Genomic DNA, 15,058 nt, shown 5'->3' with positions numbered 1-15,058 from the left:
TAGCATGTTGTTGTCAATGGAGAGACGTCTACAGACGTTAAAGTAACCTCTGGCGTGCCACGGGGAATGTTATGGGACCATTGCTTTTCACAATATATATAAATGACCTAGTAGATAGTGTCGGAAGTCCCATGCGGCTTTTCGCGGATGATGCTGTAGTATACAGAGAAGTTGCAGCATTAGAAAATTGTAGCGAAATGCAGGAAGATCTGCAGCGGATAGGCACTTGGTGCAGTGAGTGGCAACTGACCCTTAACATAGACAAATGTAATGTATTGCGAATACATAGAAAGAACGATCCTTTATTGTATGGTTATATGATAGCGGAACAAACACTGGAAGCAGTTACTTCTGTAAAATATCTGGGAGTATGCGTGCGGAACGATTTGAAGTGGAATGATCATATAAAATTAATTGTTGGTAAGGCGGGTACCAGGTTGAGATTCATTAGGAGAGTGCTTAGAAAATGTAGTCCATCAACAAAGGAGGTGGCTTACAAAACACTCGTTCGACCTATATTTGAGTATTGCTCATCAGTGTGGGATCCGTACCAGATCGGTCTGACGGAGGAGATAGAGAAGATCCAAAGAAGAGCGGCGCGTTTCGTCACAGGGTTATTTGGTAACCGTGATAGCGTTACAGAGATGTTTAATAAACTCAAGTGGCAGACTCTGCAAGAGAGGCGCTCTGCATCGCGGTGTAGGTTGCTCGCCAGGTTTCGAGAGGGTGCGTTTCTGGATGAGGTATCAAATATATTGCTTCCCCCTACTTATACCTCCCGAGGAGATAACGAATGTAAAATTAGAGAGATTAGAGCGCGCACGGAGGCTTTCAGACAGTCGTTCTTCCCGCGAACCATACGCGACTGGAACAGGAAAGGGAGGTAATGACAGTGGCACGTAAAGTGCCCTCCGCCACACACCGTTGGGTGGCTTGCGGAGTATAAATGTAGATGTAGATGTAGAATACGTGGCTGCGATTGAAGTCGCTGACAGGAATTGCCCAGGTAAGTCATTTTCTGTATATCTTGTACCGAGTAGCTACAATTTAAAAAATAATCTTTATTAATAACATCTATAACATTTATACAAAATCAACCCACCACCTGTCTTGTTTCAGCAAGACGGTGCACCACCTCATTGGGGTTTGGACGTCCGTGCCTATCTCGATATGACCTTTCTTGGGCGATGGATTGGTCGTGATGGGCCAACGGTTTGGCCTCCACGCTCTTCTGACGTAACCCCATTAGACTTCTTTTTCTGGGGTTATGTCAAGGAGGAGGTCTACCGAACACGTGTACCAGATCTTGAAACCCTGCGGCAACGGATAACCACAGTCGTTGAATCGATCCCTACAGTGATGTTGGCTAATGTGTGGACGGGAATTGAATATCGCCTAGATGTGCTACGTGCTACCAAGGGTGTTCATGTGGAAGTTTACTGATGTGTGAGATAAACTTAGATAGTTTGTAAACAATTAGACACCAGTTTCATATTTGTATCTTACTTCTAGCGTGAGTTATCAGTTTATGTAATCAGGGAAAGACTTTTCGGACACCCTGTAAAATTAGTTCAAATTTTGGCCAGGAGGTGCAAATCCGGTGCTGTGAATCCAAGAAAGACGTAAAGAAACTTTTCCACCAATGATGGGTTAGGAATGAGACGTGGTCAGAAGAGATCAAACAAGAGAGATAAGCATAATGTTGACTTTATTTTCAACCGCCGCTTGCAGAATTTGTTCAACATGAGCACCGCAGATGTCGAGGAGACGCTATACAGCGCCAGATTTGCACCTGCTAGCCGAAATGGAAATTATTTATTTATGGCGTAAATAGTAACGCATCAGCACATCTACAGTGTTATGCTGCCATTCGACTTAGACCTCCGTGAGTAACTGCACTTTGATCAGAACCGTCAGGTAATTTTTGCACAGTCGTCTTCCGAAACTCTCGAGCCACTTTTTAACAATCCTGTATTTTCCTCGGCATGATAATGGGATATTTCTTGGACATTCCAGTATAGGTAATACCACTGAGGAAAGAGCAACAAAGGATGAGAATAGAAATGTAGCGACACACAAACATAAGAGTAATTGTGATAGGGGTTGAAATTATACTCATTTTTGTGAATACAATGAATGTGTAGCTTCAAAACTGAATTTGCAGTGTATTTTTAAAGCCATATCTCTCGATCTACAACATTAAGACGGAAAAATAGAACTTGCCCACAAATACACTCAGCCTATAAACACGTTTTGAATTTCACACGTCCATGGAATGCTGGAATGGCTTGCAGTTAGTCTTTAAAGACTCCTACCAACACCGTACTTTTTGCCAGATGCGAAAATGAAGCTGCTGAGCGACCAAAAAAAGTAAAGAGCATTAATCTACCATATGTATTGAACCTCAATCTCAACAAATCCAAACTCGGGATAACTGACCGAAGAGCACAGGTTTGACTCACAAGTCGATTAATGGAACTGGAAGTGCATTCTTTCATCTAGTGTCCGTCAGCCGTCCGCGATAGGGGAAGCTGTGATGATAAGGAGATATGCCACGCTAAGGCGAGTGAGTATGAAGAAACTTACCAAGATCTGGCCGAACAGAGCATTAACGAACACCACATAGGTCCAGCTTGTTGAAATTGTATTTATGAGCCCTTTGAGCCGGCCGCGGTGGCCGTGCGGTTCTAGGCGCTGCAGTCCGGAACCGCGAGACTGCTACGGTCGCAGGTTCGAATCCTGCCTCGGGCATGGATGTGTGTGATGTCCTTAGGTTAGTTAGGTTTAAGTAGTTCTAAGTTCTAGGGGACTGATGACCTAAGATGTTAAGTCCCATAGTGCTCAGAGCCATTTGAACCATTTGAACCCTTAAAGCCAGAGGCATCTGAACTTTGGCGCTGGTGCAAGATGCTGCACATAAAATGAACTGAGACAAGCACAAATATGTTCGTTACTTAACAACTCAATATCTCCAGGCGCCTTCCTTCTCGTGTCAGCCAAATATTTCTGTACTCCTTTGGCCATACTGTGAGAAGAGATGGAGAAAACCTAGAGAAAATAATCGTGGAGGGTAAGATCGAGGGCAGTACGCACCCTATAGAGGGAATTCAAATAGAGAGTAAATACAAAAAGTATCGGGAGAAGTGGCGTGTACAAGATGAAGGGAGGAGCGGCAGCGCTGGCCTGCTATCGGCCGTCACGTCGCTGCACAGCGCGCCTCGCCGCATTTTGCATGCAAATGGCGGCGCCGATTCCCGGAATGCGGCTTCGTCCCGTCCCGGCCAGGATAGCAGGCGCCTGATAGCAGCCCAGCCTGCTCCGGCGGCCGGCCGTGGCCTGTGGCTCCCAAGGAGAAGAGAACCACTGCGGGCGCCACCGCAGCGTGCCACGCCGCCCTCTCGCGGCCGCGGGGAAAACTGCCGTACACGTGGCCTGATTTGCCAATAAAACGTAACACTCAACCTTCCCTTCTAGTAAGCGCAAAAATTGGGTGAGTTGAGTGGTGAAGATTCAGCTTTGATGTCTTGCCAACTCACCACTTACTCCATGGATCCGTCAATCGTCACACAGCAACGCCACCTAGACTACAGGCCTGCGCGCACACTTGTGACGTCATATACTGATGGCCGACTCTGTATCGGAACGCTCCTGTTAAGCACTCTGCAGCTATACGAACTTCACGAGTTTTAGAGCTGAGACCGCATAGGGATTCTCGTGGTTTCCTCTTCTACATGGCCTTGTAATGAAAGTATGGAAATTTATATCATTGCGTAAAGTAACTGAACAAAACTGCCCTATGCTATTTCAAGATCTAAAATTATTTTGACGATTTGCCTTAAATACGCGTTTCTAAGCTTGAATACAAACTGCAATTTTAAATTCTGTCTTTTACCTCAGGAGGTACTCTTTTTTGCAGTAAAAAATCAGCAATATGCAACACCAAGCAGACGTTTTCGGTTTGAAATAAAGCAACTGGAGCTCATACAGTATTTAAGATTTTGTTTTCCTGGTTATTTTCAAAATGGTTCAAATGGCTCTGAGCACTATGGGACTTAACAGCTGTGGTCATCAGTCCCCTAGAACTTAGAACTACTTAAACCTAACTAACCTAAGGACATCAGACAACACCCAGTCATCACGAGGCAGAGAAAATCCCTGACCCTGCCAGGAATCGAACCCGGGCGTGAGAAGCGAGAACGCTACCGCACGACCACGAGCTGCGGACTTTCATTTTCGTAAATTTTCCTCTCCAAAATCTGCTGACCTCACACGAAACTCAAATCATTCGACGAAATGGGGCATCTCCTGACATAATGTTTAATAAATCAAAAAAGCCGAGAAATATTTTATTTCCCTGTTTCTCCAGAACTTTAGAACCTTAAACATGAAAAGATTGTTTCTCCTACATCCTTCACTGAAATTCCTGTCACAGAGTGCCGTTAATTTAATCAAAATGCACTTACCTCGAAATTCTGTTTTCTATGCTGCTTAATCTGTCGAACACTTAATTTATTAAAGCAATTTTCTAAGGTAGTTTACTCAAATTGAAATTATTTCCGAATAGGTGTATATGTAAAAGTGAACAAAATCATTCTGTAGCTCTTCCAAATAAAAGTACTGGAAACTCAATAACCTGGTAGGAATGATAAGGAATACTAAACATTTTCGAGTCACACTAATTATTATAACTATACTGTGCGACAGTAGCTGCAAATATGAGAGACATTTCACAGCCAGCTTCGTATTAATCTCGCAGCAATGGTCCAGAATTAAGAAACAAATGATACTGGTACATGATACGTAACTGCTATTAAAAACAATTGGCAAATGTGGTGCAAAGGACACAAATAACACGCTACAATTTTTTTGTCATTTACTTACACTTGAATGATTCGTAGACACAAATTCCTGTCTGGTAATAGCTGCAATCCAGAGATTTCTCAACTCCACACAAGTGGGAAATCGAAACATATGCACTTTCATGCCTTTTTGGGATTTATAATTTCCCTGGGAAAAGGGAACGCAGCACTTGTATCCCATACTTCGAAGAACTGTAGGCGAATACTGTATGAAATACATGTCACTTTCACGTGTCACAATCTTTCAACACAACATACACGCCAACAGGACTGCCGACTGAAGATAAGATGGCCAACAGTTTGTGACGTCACGTGCCAACATGGCCGCTGTGCGTAGGCCTTATATCTAGAAGGCTTTGCACACAGTTACGCTCTTCCACCTGCAGGTTGCCTAGCTTAAGGCTTCCAGGAGCAACAAAAATTTGTTTCCAGTATTTCGCTTAGTTATCGAGCGAATTTAAAAATTAAAAATGCTGTCATAACCTACTCGTTAAGAGGTACTATCTCACGTTAAGGATTTGACACACTAAGTCACGTATTAAACTATGCATAAGTCTTGAGGCATTGTAACTCACGGCGCGCAAATTATCCAGACTATATTCATTCAGTCTTAGACAGTGACGACTTAACGACTCCAGCACACTTTGCACGTAACTGCAAACGTTTTCGCCGGCCGAAGTGGCCGAGCGGCTCTAGGCGCTACAGTATGGAACCGGGCGACTGCTACGGTCGCAGATTCGAATCCTGCCTAGGGCATGGTGCCGTAGGTTAGTTAGGTTTAAGTAGCTCTAAGTTCTAGGGGACTGATGGCCTCAGAAGTTAAGTCCCATAGTGCTCAGAGCCATTTGAAACATTTTTTTGCAAACGTTTTCGAAGCATTTTCTCGCTGACATCCCCTACAAAATAATGAAAGGAAAAAGTTCACTACTTATTAGATTTTCTCCGTTCATGCAGTTACCTCTCAGCCTGAGGCATGAAGATTTAACTTCTTACTTCTTTACTAAAAAATGTATTCATAACACTTCTGCAGCTATTATTCCCATATACCACTGAATTACGTCAGAAAACATCGTGCGACATATATTTCAGGAAATATGACGTCATAAACCATGGTGTGCACGAAAAACTACAATCTCTTCGCCCACAATGGCTACATATACTTGTCAAATATTTAGTACACACATCAAAAAGATTTTACATCACCCCGGTTCCCAGAACTCTTGAAGATGGACGTTGACGGTGGATACTGTATCACAGACACAGTCCCTTTGACTGTTCAGTGATGTCACTAAAAAAAAATGGTTCAAATGGCTCTGAGCACGATGGGACTCAACTGCTGAGGTCATTAGTCCCCTAGAACTTAGAACTAGTTAAACCTAACTAACCTAAGGACATCACAAACATCCATGCCCGAGGCAGGATTCGAACCTGCGACCGTAGCGGTCTTGCGGTTCCAGACTGCAGCGCCTTTAACCGCACGGCCACTTCGGACGGCGATGTCACTAAACCCGTCCAAAAATGTAAACAACCATGCATGAGCAGCGCCTGTTAGACGGAGGGGTCCGACAGCCGATCAGTTCCAGTCATTCCACCAGAAAAGTTCAACCATGCCTTGACGGTCAATACTGCGGTTCAACCGCGTCCGCATTGTTACTTTGTGCCACGAACGGCTCTCAACAAGGGAAGTGTCCAGGCGTCTCGGACTGAACCAAAGCGATGTTGTTCGGACATGGAGGAGATACAGAGAGACAGGAACTGTCGATGACAGGCCTCGCTCAGGTTGCCCAACGGCTACTACTGCAGTTGATGACCGCTACCTACGGATTATGGCTCGGAGGAACGCTGACAGCAAAGCCACCATGTTGAATAATGCTTTTCCTGCAGCCACAGGACGTCTGTTACGACTCAAACTGTCAGCAACAGGCTGCACGATGCGCAACTTCACTCCCGTCGTCCATGGTGAGGTCCATCTTTGCAACCACGACACCATGCATCGCGGTACAGATGGGCCCAACAACATGCCGAATGGATCGCTCAGGATTGGCATCACGTTCTCTTCAGTGATGAGTGTCACCTATGCCTTCAACCAGACAATCGTCGGAGACGTGCTAGGAGGCAACCAGATAGGGCTAAATGCCTTACACAACTGTCGAGCGAGTGCAGCAAGGTGCAGGTTCCCTGTTGTTTTCCGGTGGCGATATGTGGGCCCGATGTACGCCGCTGGTGGTCATGGCGCCGTAACGGCTGTACGATACGTGAATTCCATCCTCCGACCGATAGCGCAACCATATCGGCAGCGTATTGGTAAGGCATTCCTCTTCATGGACGACAGTTCGCGCCCCCATCTTGCACATCTTGTGAATGACTTCCTTCACGATTACGATATAAACCCTATCGAACATGCCTGGTATAGAGTGAAAAGGGCTGAAACTTCCTGTGCGCCCGACTGAGACTCGAACTCGGGACCTTTGCCTTTCGCGGGCAAGTGCTCTACCAGGAGAGCTTCTGTAAAGTTTGGAAGGTAGGAGACGAGGTACTGGCAGAAGTAAAGCTGTGAGTACCGGGTGTGAGTCGTGCTTCGGTAGCTCAGTTGGTAGAGCACTTGCCCGCGAAAGGCAAAGGTCCCGAGTTCGAGTCTCGGTAGGGCACACAGTTTTAATCTGCCAGGAAGTTTCATATCAGCGCACACTCCGCTGCAGAGTGAAAATCTCATTCTGAAAAGGGCTGTTTATGGGCTACGTGACCCACCAACCACTGAGGGATCTACTCCGAATCACCGTTGAGGAGTGAAACAATATGGACCAACAGTGCCTTTATGAACTTGTGGATAGTATGCCACGACGAATACAGGGTGTTAGAGAACACTGGGTATTAGAGGTACCAGTATGTACAGCAATCTTGATCACCACCTCGCTGTATGGTGGTACAACATGCGTGTGGTTTTCATGGGCAATAGAAAGGGAAGCAATGATGTGTATGTTGATCTCTATTCCAATTTTCTGTACAGGTTCCGGAATTCTCGGAAACGAGGTGATGCAAAACTTTTCTTGATGTGTGTATATTAATTCGTTTCAAAAGCAACCGGATGTTTGAAGCTTATTTTCGAACTATATTTCATTTCCATTATTTTCCATGTTTAAATTTTATGTCGCGTCTGTAGACATCAGTAGCACTAAGAGGGCCCCAGCTGTAACGAAGGACGCATTAACAGGGCTTCAGAGTTCAGATTCCACGCTAGCTGAAGTAACCGCTGCACCATCTGACGCTGCCGGTAGACGGTAGGGTGAGGCGCTGTGGCTAGCTGTAAGAAAGGTAGGTGCATCAGCGTAGAGAGACTACGTTCTGGTTCGAAGCGACTGATTTGTTTAGTAAATATTTACTAATAAAAGCCACTTTTTCCACTATAGGTATTAGGAGAGAGACCTATCGGACATAAGCGCTTTCTTACTTTAGTACACAGGAGATAAGTCGTTTCAGTAAACACATAAATAATGTTCAAGCTAACGACGTTTTACGAACAGCTGCGATGATTCACGATCCTTAAGTACGTGATCTCGACTGCGCATCACACTCGTCAGTCGCCGACAGGTTGCCTTCCACCGAGTTTTTGTCGCAAGACCATACTCTAAAGTGCTAGTTTTGAGTTATATTGATTCATAATTATCAGTTTACGGTGCATTCACAAATAAACGCACCATAATTACATCCACAGACGTATTTATAATAATAAAGCTACCCGCATCGTGACTTATAATTACAAGATGTAGTCTGGACTTTACAGACGGTTGGACGGAACTGCTACAGCTTCTGCGAGGGACATCAACCATGGGAGCTCCACGGCATAACAGGTAGAAGAAAATCCTACGCAACAATTCAAGGACGGATTGTCTTAATTTCTCCTAATCTCAGATGGAAAAGCAGGCCAGTCATAATGTACGCCTCTTACAGTATCTCCTACGGACTCGCTAGCTAGACTGAGGCACTTCGGGAGGTATAGTAAATTGAGGAAGCTGACAAGCCGATATGCACTTGGTAGGTCGGTACTTCCATGAAAGTCGACTGGGGAGGTTATTGCTAGGTTTACATCTGCGAATTCCATGCATTCACAATTTTTCCGCAACGATGAAGTAAATAGTGCCCGAGAAAGAAAAGGACTTCGCTTAATTACATCACAAGCCTGTGGAAATGGCCACCAAAACGAGCTAAATAAGAAAAATGTTGTCTTCGGCGCGCGGGGTAGCTGAGCGATGTGGGGCGCGGGCGCCCTGCCACGGTTCGTGCGGCTCCCCCCGTCGGAAGTTCGAGTCCCCCCTCGGGCATGGGTGTGTAGGTTGTCCTTAGCCTAAGTTAGTTTAAGTTAGATTAAGTAGTGTGTAAGCTTAGGAACCGATGACTCATAAGATAAAATAAAAAAAATATTGTCTTCCACAGTGAAATCTATCTTCTGAATCGCATTCCGCTATCACAAGAGAAGTAATAGCCCACAGCTTGAAATCATTACGTCAAACGTTGTTGAAGAATGTACGAGAGGTAAGAGAGCTGGAGATCGGTTTCGTTGCTTACTTTACACGAAAGACCAGCTAGAACGTCGATGCACGAAGGCTCCGCCTTTTAGTGTCATTTTGCAGTATTCGTGATCGATTTTGGGAGTCAGGATATCAGATGCGATTCATCAGGGTCCTCAAGGTAATGCAGCACAGTTCATAAGATTTGTCACGGGCAGTTGTCATCGAAAGCGCAAAGTGAGTTGGGGATGGCATCAGCCACGAAGGGATGAAAATTGTGAACAACAGTACTGTTACTATTCACAGATTACACTTTGGTCACCATAGCAATTGCCGTTTACAGTCAGTTTTGAAAACGACATTTGTCAGGCAGACGCTCTTTTGAAAGACAGCAGATGATGGTATGGCCTCTCAAGCAAGAGACGTCCACGGTTGGTTGGTTGTCTGGTCTGGAAGGAGGGAACCAATCAGCGAGGTCAAAGGTCCCATCGGATTAGGGAAGAATGGGGAAGGAGGTCGGCCGTGCCCTTTCAGAGGAACCATCCCCGCATTTGCCTGAAGCAATTTAGGGAAATCACGGAAAACGTAAATCAGGATGGCCGGAAGCGGGTTTGAACCGTTGTCCTCCCGAATACGAGTCCAGTGTGGTAACCATGGCGCAACCTCGTTCGGTAATGTCCACTGTTCCATTGCTTCTGCGCAACGACCAGTTTTCCATTTCTGTCTTGACGGGTGACAGCGGTGTTTCGAGAACGCACGGAAGAATCGTCAGCTGCAGATCCTCCCTCCCCCCCCCCCCCCTACACACACATACATATGTAACAATGCGCTATGTCAGACCACCTGCTCTTATACTCTTAGCTGCATCTCCCTTATTCCTTCACTTTGGTAGAAACGTCGCCAGCACGTGAACATCTATCAGCCATTGCAGTTTCAGTGAAACTATTTTCCAGGTGTACAGAGTAAGCCCTTCCTCTGTGCTCCGTACACTCTCAGCTTTCCCTGCTCACCAGTGGCTGGTATACTGCGAAATCATTCTACTGAATATGCCTTACACACTTTTCGTATCGCTTCAGCTGCACTTGGTTGACGTATTTTCATTCCCCCCGCCCCCCATACCCTCCAGGGTAGTGAGATGGTCGTAATGCTGCGGCTGACTGATGTAGATTTTTACGAATCTGATGCCAACGGCCGACGGCTCATGTATGCATCATTCACACTGAATTCCGTGTTTGTGAGAGCGTAGCTGCGGAAGCCCGTTGCAGACTTTCCACACGCGGTTTTATTCGGCTGTATTTCATATCCTAAGACGTCCTCAGCGGCTATATTGTGATGTGAAAGCAGACTACGAGGAAGAGATAAATTAATTTGGAGAAAATGCCGCTTCGCGAACTCGGACGGGACCTTTTTGTCCCGAGATCTAACAAGCCAGCGCCGAGAAGTTTACGACAGCGGGTAAAACGTTGTCTGAAACCGTTCGGCCGAGGAGTTATCGCCTACGAGAAATGCGGAACAAAACGCTTGCCCGGGGAACAAGTGTAAACGCAGCAGCGGGCGGCCGCATCTGTCGCGATTACGGCTTCCGCGATGGACGGGCGATAAAAGCAGTTTACAGCGGCGCACTGAGTACTTGCCGAGGGAGGTAATTCCAGGCAGCGCCAGCTGGGCTCCGGTGCGCCACGCAGATGAGAGATTGCCCGTGCGGTCTGAACAGCTGTTCCAGCAACTGCTGGAGCTTCCAGGGAATCCGAGGCCGAGGAACTTCAATCGCAGGTACAGATACGGTCTGGAAAAACTTATCGCCTCCCAGACAGGCAGGCTTCTCTCGTCAATGAGAATGTAGTGGCGACAGACGATTGTTGTTACGGGAAAAGGCTGGAACTGTAGGCCTGAGCCTGGGGTAATCTTAAGGAAAAAAAAACAAAATTAGGAAATTACGGTCCAGAAATCCAGCGAAGCTGTTCCTCATTCACGCTGTTGAGCCACCTAATCCCTCGATCCACGAGTGAAACAGGAACACAATCATCTTCACTCATGCAAGTGAACCAACACCCCCACCCTTGCTTTTGTTTATTTGTTGTGTTGGTGCAAACAGCTCATACATCAACATAGAAAATCACACTAAGGTCCTTCGGAGTCACGTTACCTACCCATCCACTTCAGATACACTCGAAAGATCTCAAAGACACATTTACAGAGGTACACTTGTTCGCTATTCAGCACGGGTCTGTACAGGATCAAAAGTGAATATGTTGTTGTTGTGGTCTTCAGTCCAGAGACTGGTTTGATGCAGCTCTCCATGCTACTCTATCCTGTGCAAGCTTCTTCATCTCCGAGTACCTACTGCAACCTACATCTTTCTGAATCTGTTTAGTGTAATCATCTCTTGGTCTCCCTCTACGATTTTTACCCTCCGCGCTCTCCTCCAATACTAAATTGGTGATCCCTTGATGCCTCAGAATATGTCGTACCAACCGCTCACTTCTTGTAGTCAAGTTGTGCCACAAATTTCTCTTCTCTCCAATTCTATTCAATACCTCCTCATTAGTTATGTGATCTACCCATCTAACCTTCAGCATTCTTCTGTAGCACCACATTTCGAAAGCTTCTATTTCTTTTTGTATAACTATTTGTCGTTCACGTTTCACTTCCATACATGGCTACATTCGATACAAATACTTTCAGAAACGACTTCCTGACACTTAAATCTATACTCGATGTTAACAAATTTCTCTTCTTCAGAAACGCTTTCCTTGCCATGTTCATCTGATATATAGTGAATATAAAGTGTGGAAATTCCGCTGAAGAGTTCCTACTTTCCAAAACTGCTCCTCTAAGCGCTAATGCATTACGGATGAAAAGCTTCTGAGTTACACGATATATAGTCCGTATGCCCGTTCGGAGCTCGGGCTTAATTGGCTCTTAAGGCTATGCATAATTCACAAATCCACCCCCCCCCCCCCCCCCGCCGGCCGGTGTGGCCGTGCGGTTAAAGGCGCTTCAGTCTGGAACCGCGTGACCGCTACGGTCGCAGGTTCGAATCCTGCCTTGGGCATGGATGTGTGTGATGTCCTTAGGTTAGTTAGGTTTAATTAGTTCTACGTTCTAGGCGACTGATGACCTCAGAAGTTGAGTCGCATAGTGCTCAGAGCCATTTGAACCAGCCCCCCCCCCCCCCCCACACACACACACACACGCGCACACAATTATGCCACAACTGCACCATCAATATTTTCACATTTTGTCCTTTTTGGAGCATACACACGAAATTTCTTTCTTTTCACGAACTAGAGATCCCTCATGGTGCACGACAGTTCAGGCGGCGTCGCTGGGCTGGTAAGAGATACCCTGGCACGCGGAAGTTGAAACTCAGTTACATATTTGTAATTTTTCCATTCCGCACAACATAATTATGCCCCGCGGTGAAAAGCCTTGCTTACTCTCTGAGTAACGGGTGATTCATAGCTCCGGAACCAGGTATGGGCGTTTGAAAAATGTGTTCAATTACAGATGAATATCACGCGACTCTCGCAGTCTTAAACCTGTTTTCCAAACACAGCAGGCCGAAGGCGGCCCGCCTGCAGGACAACGCCTTTGCAGTGTATCTTGTAGCCAGGGATGAGTTGTAGTCAGAACATATTTATTGATCGCCTGTATGCAAGAACTGTACTGGTCGGAATTCAGTAGGTTCATTGAATGATTATAACACACTAGGCCTAATGAAAACGCTACAGGAGGTGCAAGTTAGAGACAGGGAGAGGTGAAACACAATTTTTTGCTAATTAAATAGCAAACTGAAAGATGAGCAAAAAAGAAATGTACTTACATTTAATGAAACAGAATTCAACGAGATGTATGTCAGTTAAAACAAAGGCAGGTTTACAGACAAACTGGAGATTATGAATAACTGTGTAGAAACTTCTACAATGCGTACAGATTCCCTTTTCGTTGCTCGATTAACAATAAGAGACATTTCATGTCTGTCGGGGAGTAATAAAAATAGTTGTTAGGCGCATTCCTCACTCCCCCACACCTCTCTCTCTCTCTCTCTCTCTCTCTCTCTCTTTCTTTTTCTCTTTCTCTCTCTCTCTGATAACCCTGAAGAAATTTGCAAATGATACTGAATGGAATATCTGGGCTTAAAAATGGAGGCAGACAGAGTAGCTAACTATGAAAAATCATATGGAATGTACAACACTAGTGAAGTACGCCATCTTACACGCTGAGCCCGAGACAGGGGCATCATGAAACCTGGAAGGCTTTCGTCCTGACGCAGGAAGAGCAGATACATGTGATAAAGCAATATACCTTTGCCCCAGAACGTAAGTAGTATACAGAATCAAGAATAAAGAAGAAGCTTCCTATAAACAATAACGAGGTCTTCTCTGAACAGGTAATGGCAGGATCAGTTATAAGAAAGATTGCGTGAGGAAAGTCTGAACCCGTCTTTATAACACGTGCGAAACTGCACAGCATCTAACTTCGGCGTTGATTGCCTTTTAACAAGAAATACGTTTGGCACTGGACACTTTATACCACCGGCCACGGCTGCGTTAGAGCGGTAACTGCGATCGAATGCTGGCACCGAGCCGGCGATATTTATTGTCTTGTTGGCACATAAAACTGGAGGGAGTCGTAAACGCATCTGGGATCCTTTCTGGCAAGGACGTGTACAGCGCTTCGGGTTCTAAACACCTATGAGGTTCTTTCGAAGAAACGCTGAAAAATAACCGCATTAATTCGACTTTCTTTCATACCGTCTTAATGACATCAAGAATGGAGAGGCATCACAATATTTCACGTATGGTTTCTGTACAGCACCCAGCCCTGAAAGAGTAAAGGACGTGTTGTGACTTGGCAAGACAGCCAAGCCACTATGAGGTAGCCGAAACGCACGCGTTTAAGCTCACGCAGGCTGGCGTGAGGTCTGGAACAGTTAAAGGAGTTGAGTCCACTAAAAAAAGTACGTAGCTTCTGGAATACTTAACTTTAATCCATAATTGGTGAACATCGGTCTGACGGTACATGCATCACAAGATAAATAGCAAATAATAATGGCGCCTTGCTAGGTCGTAGCAAATGACGTAGCTGAAGGCTATGCTAACTATCGTCTCAGCAAATGAGAGCGTAATTTGTCAGTGAACCATCGCTAGCAAAGTCGGCTGTACAACTGGGGCGAGTGCTAGGAAGTCTCTCTAGGCCTGCCGTGTGGCGGCGCTCGGTCTGCAATCACTGACAGTGGCGACACGCGGGTCCGACGTATACTAACGGACCGCGGCCGATTTAAAGGCTACCACCTAGCAAGTGTGGTGTCTGGCGGTGACACCACAGGAAGAGTAAAGGAAATTCAGTATACACCGGAAATGTTCTGTGAGCTGCGCGCGACGCTGGTAGTCTGTACCGAGGCCACTCATTTACGTTACGTACTGGAATTTTAATAAAGGATGTGTTCATCGATGTGGCTTGAAGACTTCTTCATGCACATTGCCAGAGGTACTTCAGGTACAAGTTTGTACGGTGGACTGGTATTCTGCAAGAGCAGGCTACCAATCCCCACCCAGTTGATATGACTTCAGATGAGTTCGAGTAGTTGATAGTGCGATTCCTTCAACAAGATCGGGGCCACTACAGCTCAGTCGCACAGGGCTGCTTGCGACATGTATACTCCGCACCTTGCGGTGTGTGGCGGAGGTT

General features: G+C 45.8%; 1 protein-coding gene across 1 annotated transcript in view; it reads right to left on the bottom strand.

The window, feature by feature from the left end:
* LOC124621836 (steroid receptor seven-up, isoforms B/C) overlaps positions 1–15,058 on the bottom strand; it is a 531,170-nt gene that overhangs the window by 298,949 nt on the left and 217,163 nt on the right. The window lies entirely within an intron of this gene.

This window comes from Schistocerca americana, chromosome 7 (assembly GCF_021461395.2).
Source record: "Schistocerca americana isolate TAMUIC-IGC-003095 chromosome 7, iqSchAmer2.1, whole genome shotgun sequence".
Classification (NCBI taxonomy): Eukaryota; Metazoa; Arthropoda; class Insecta; order Orthoptera; family Acrididae; genus Schistocerca; species Schistocerca americana.
The sequence above is the reverse complement of the archived record's forward strand: the minus strand, read 5'-3'. Positions and strand labels throughout refer to the sequence as shown.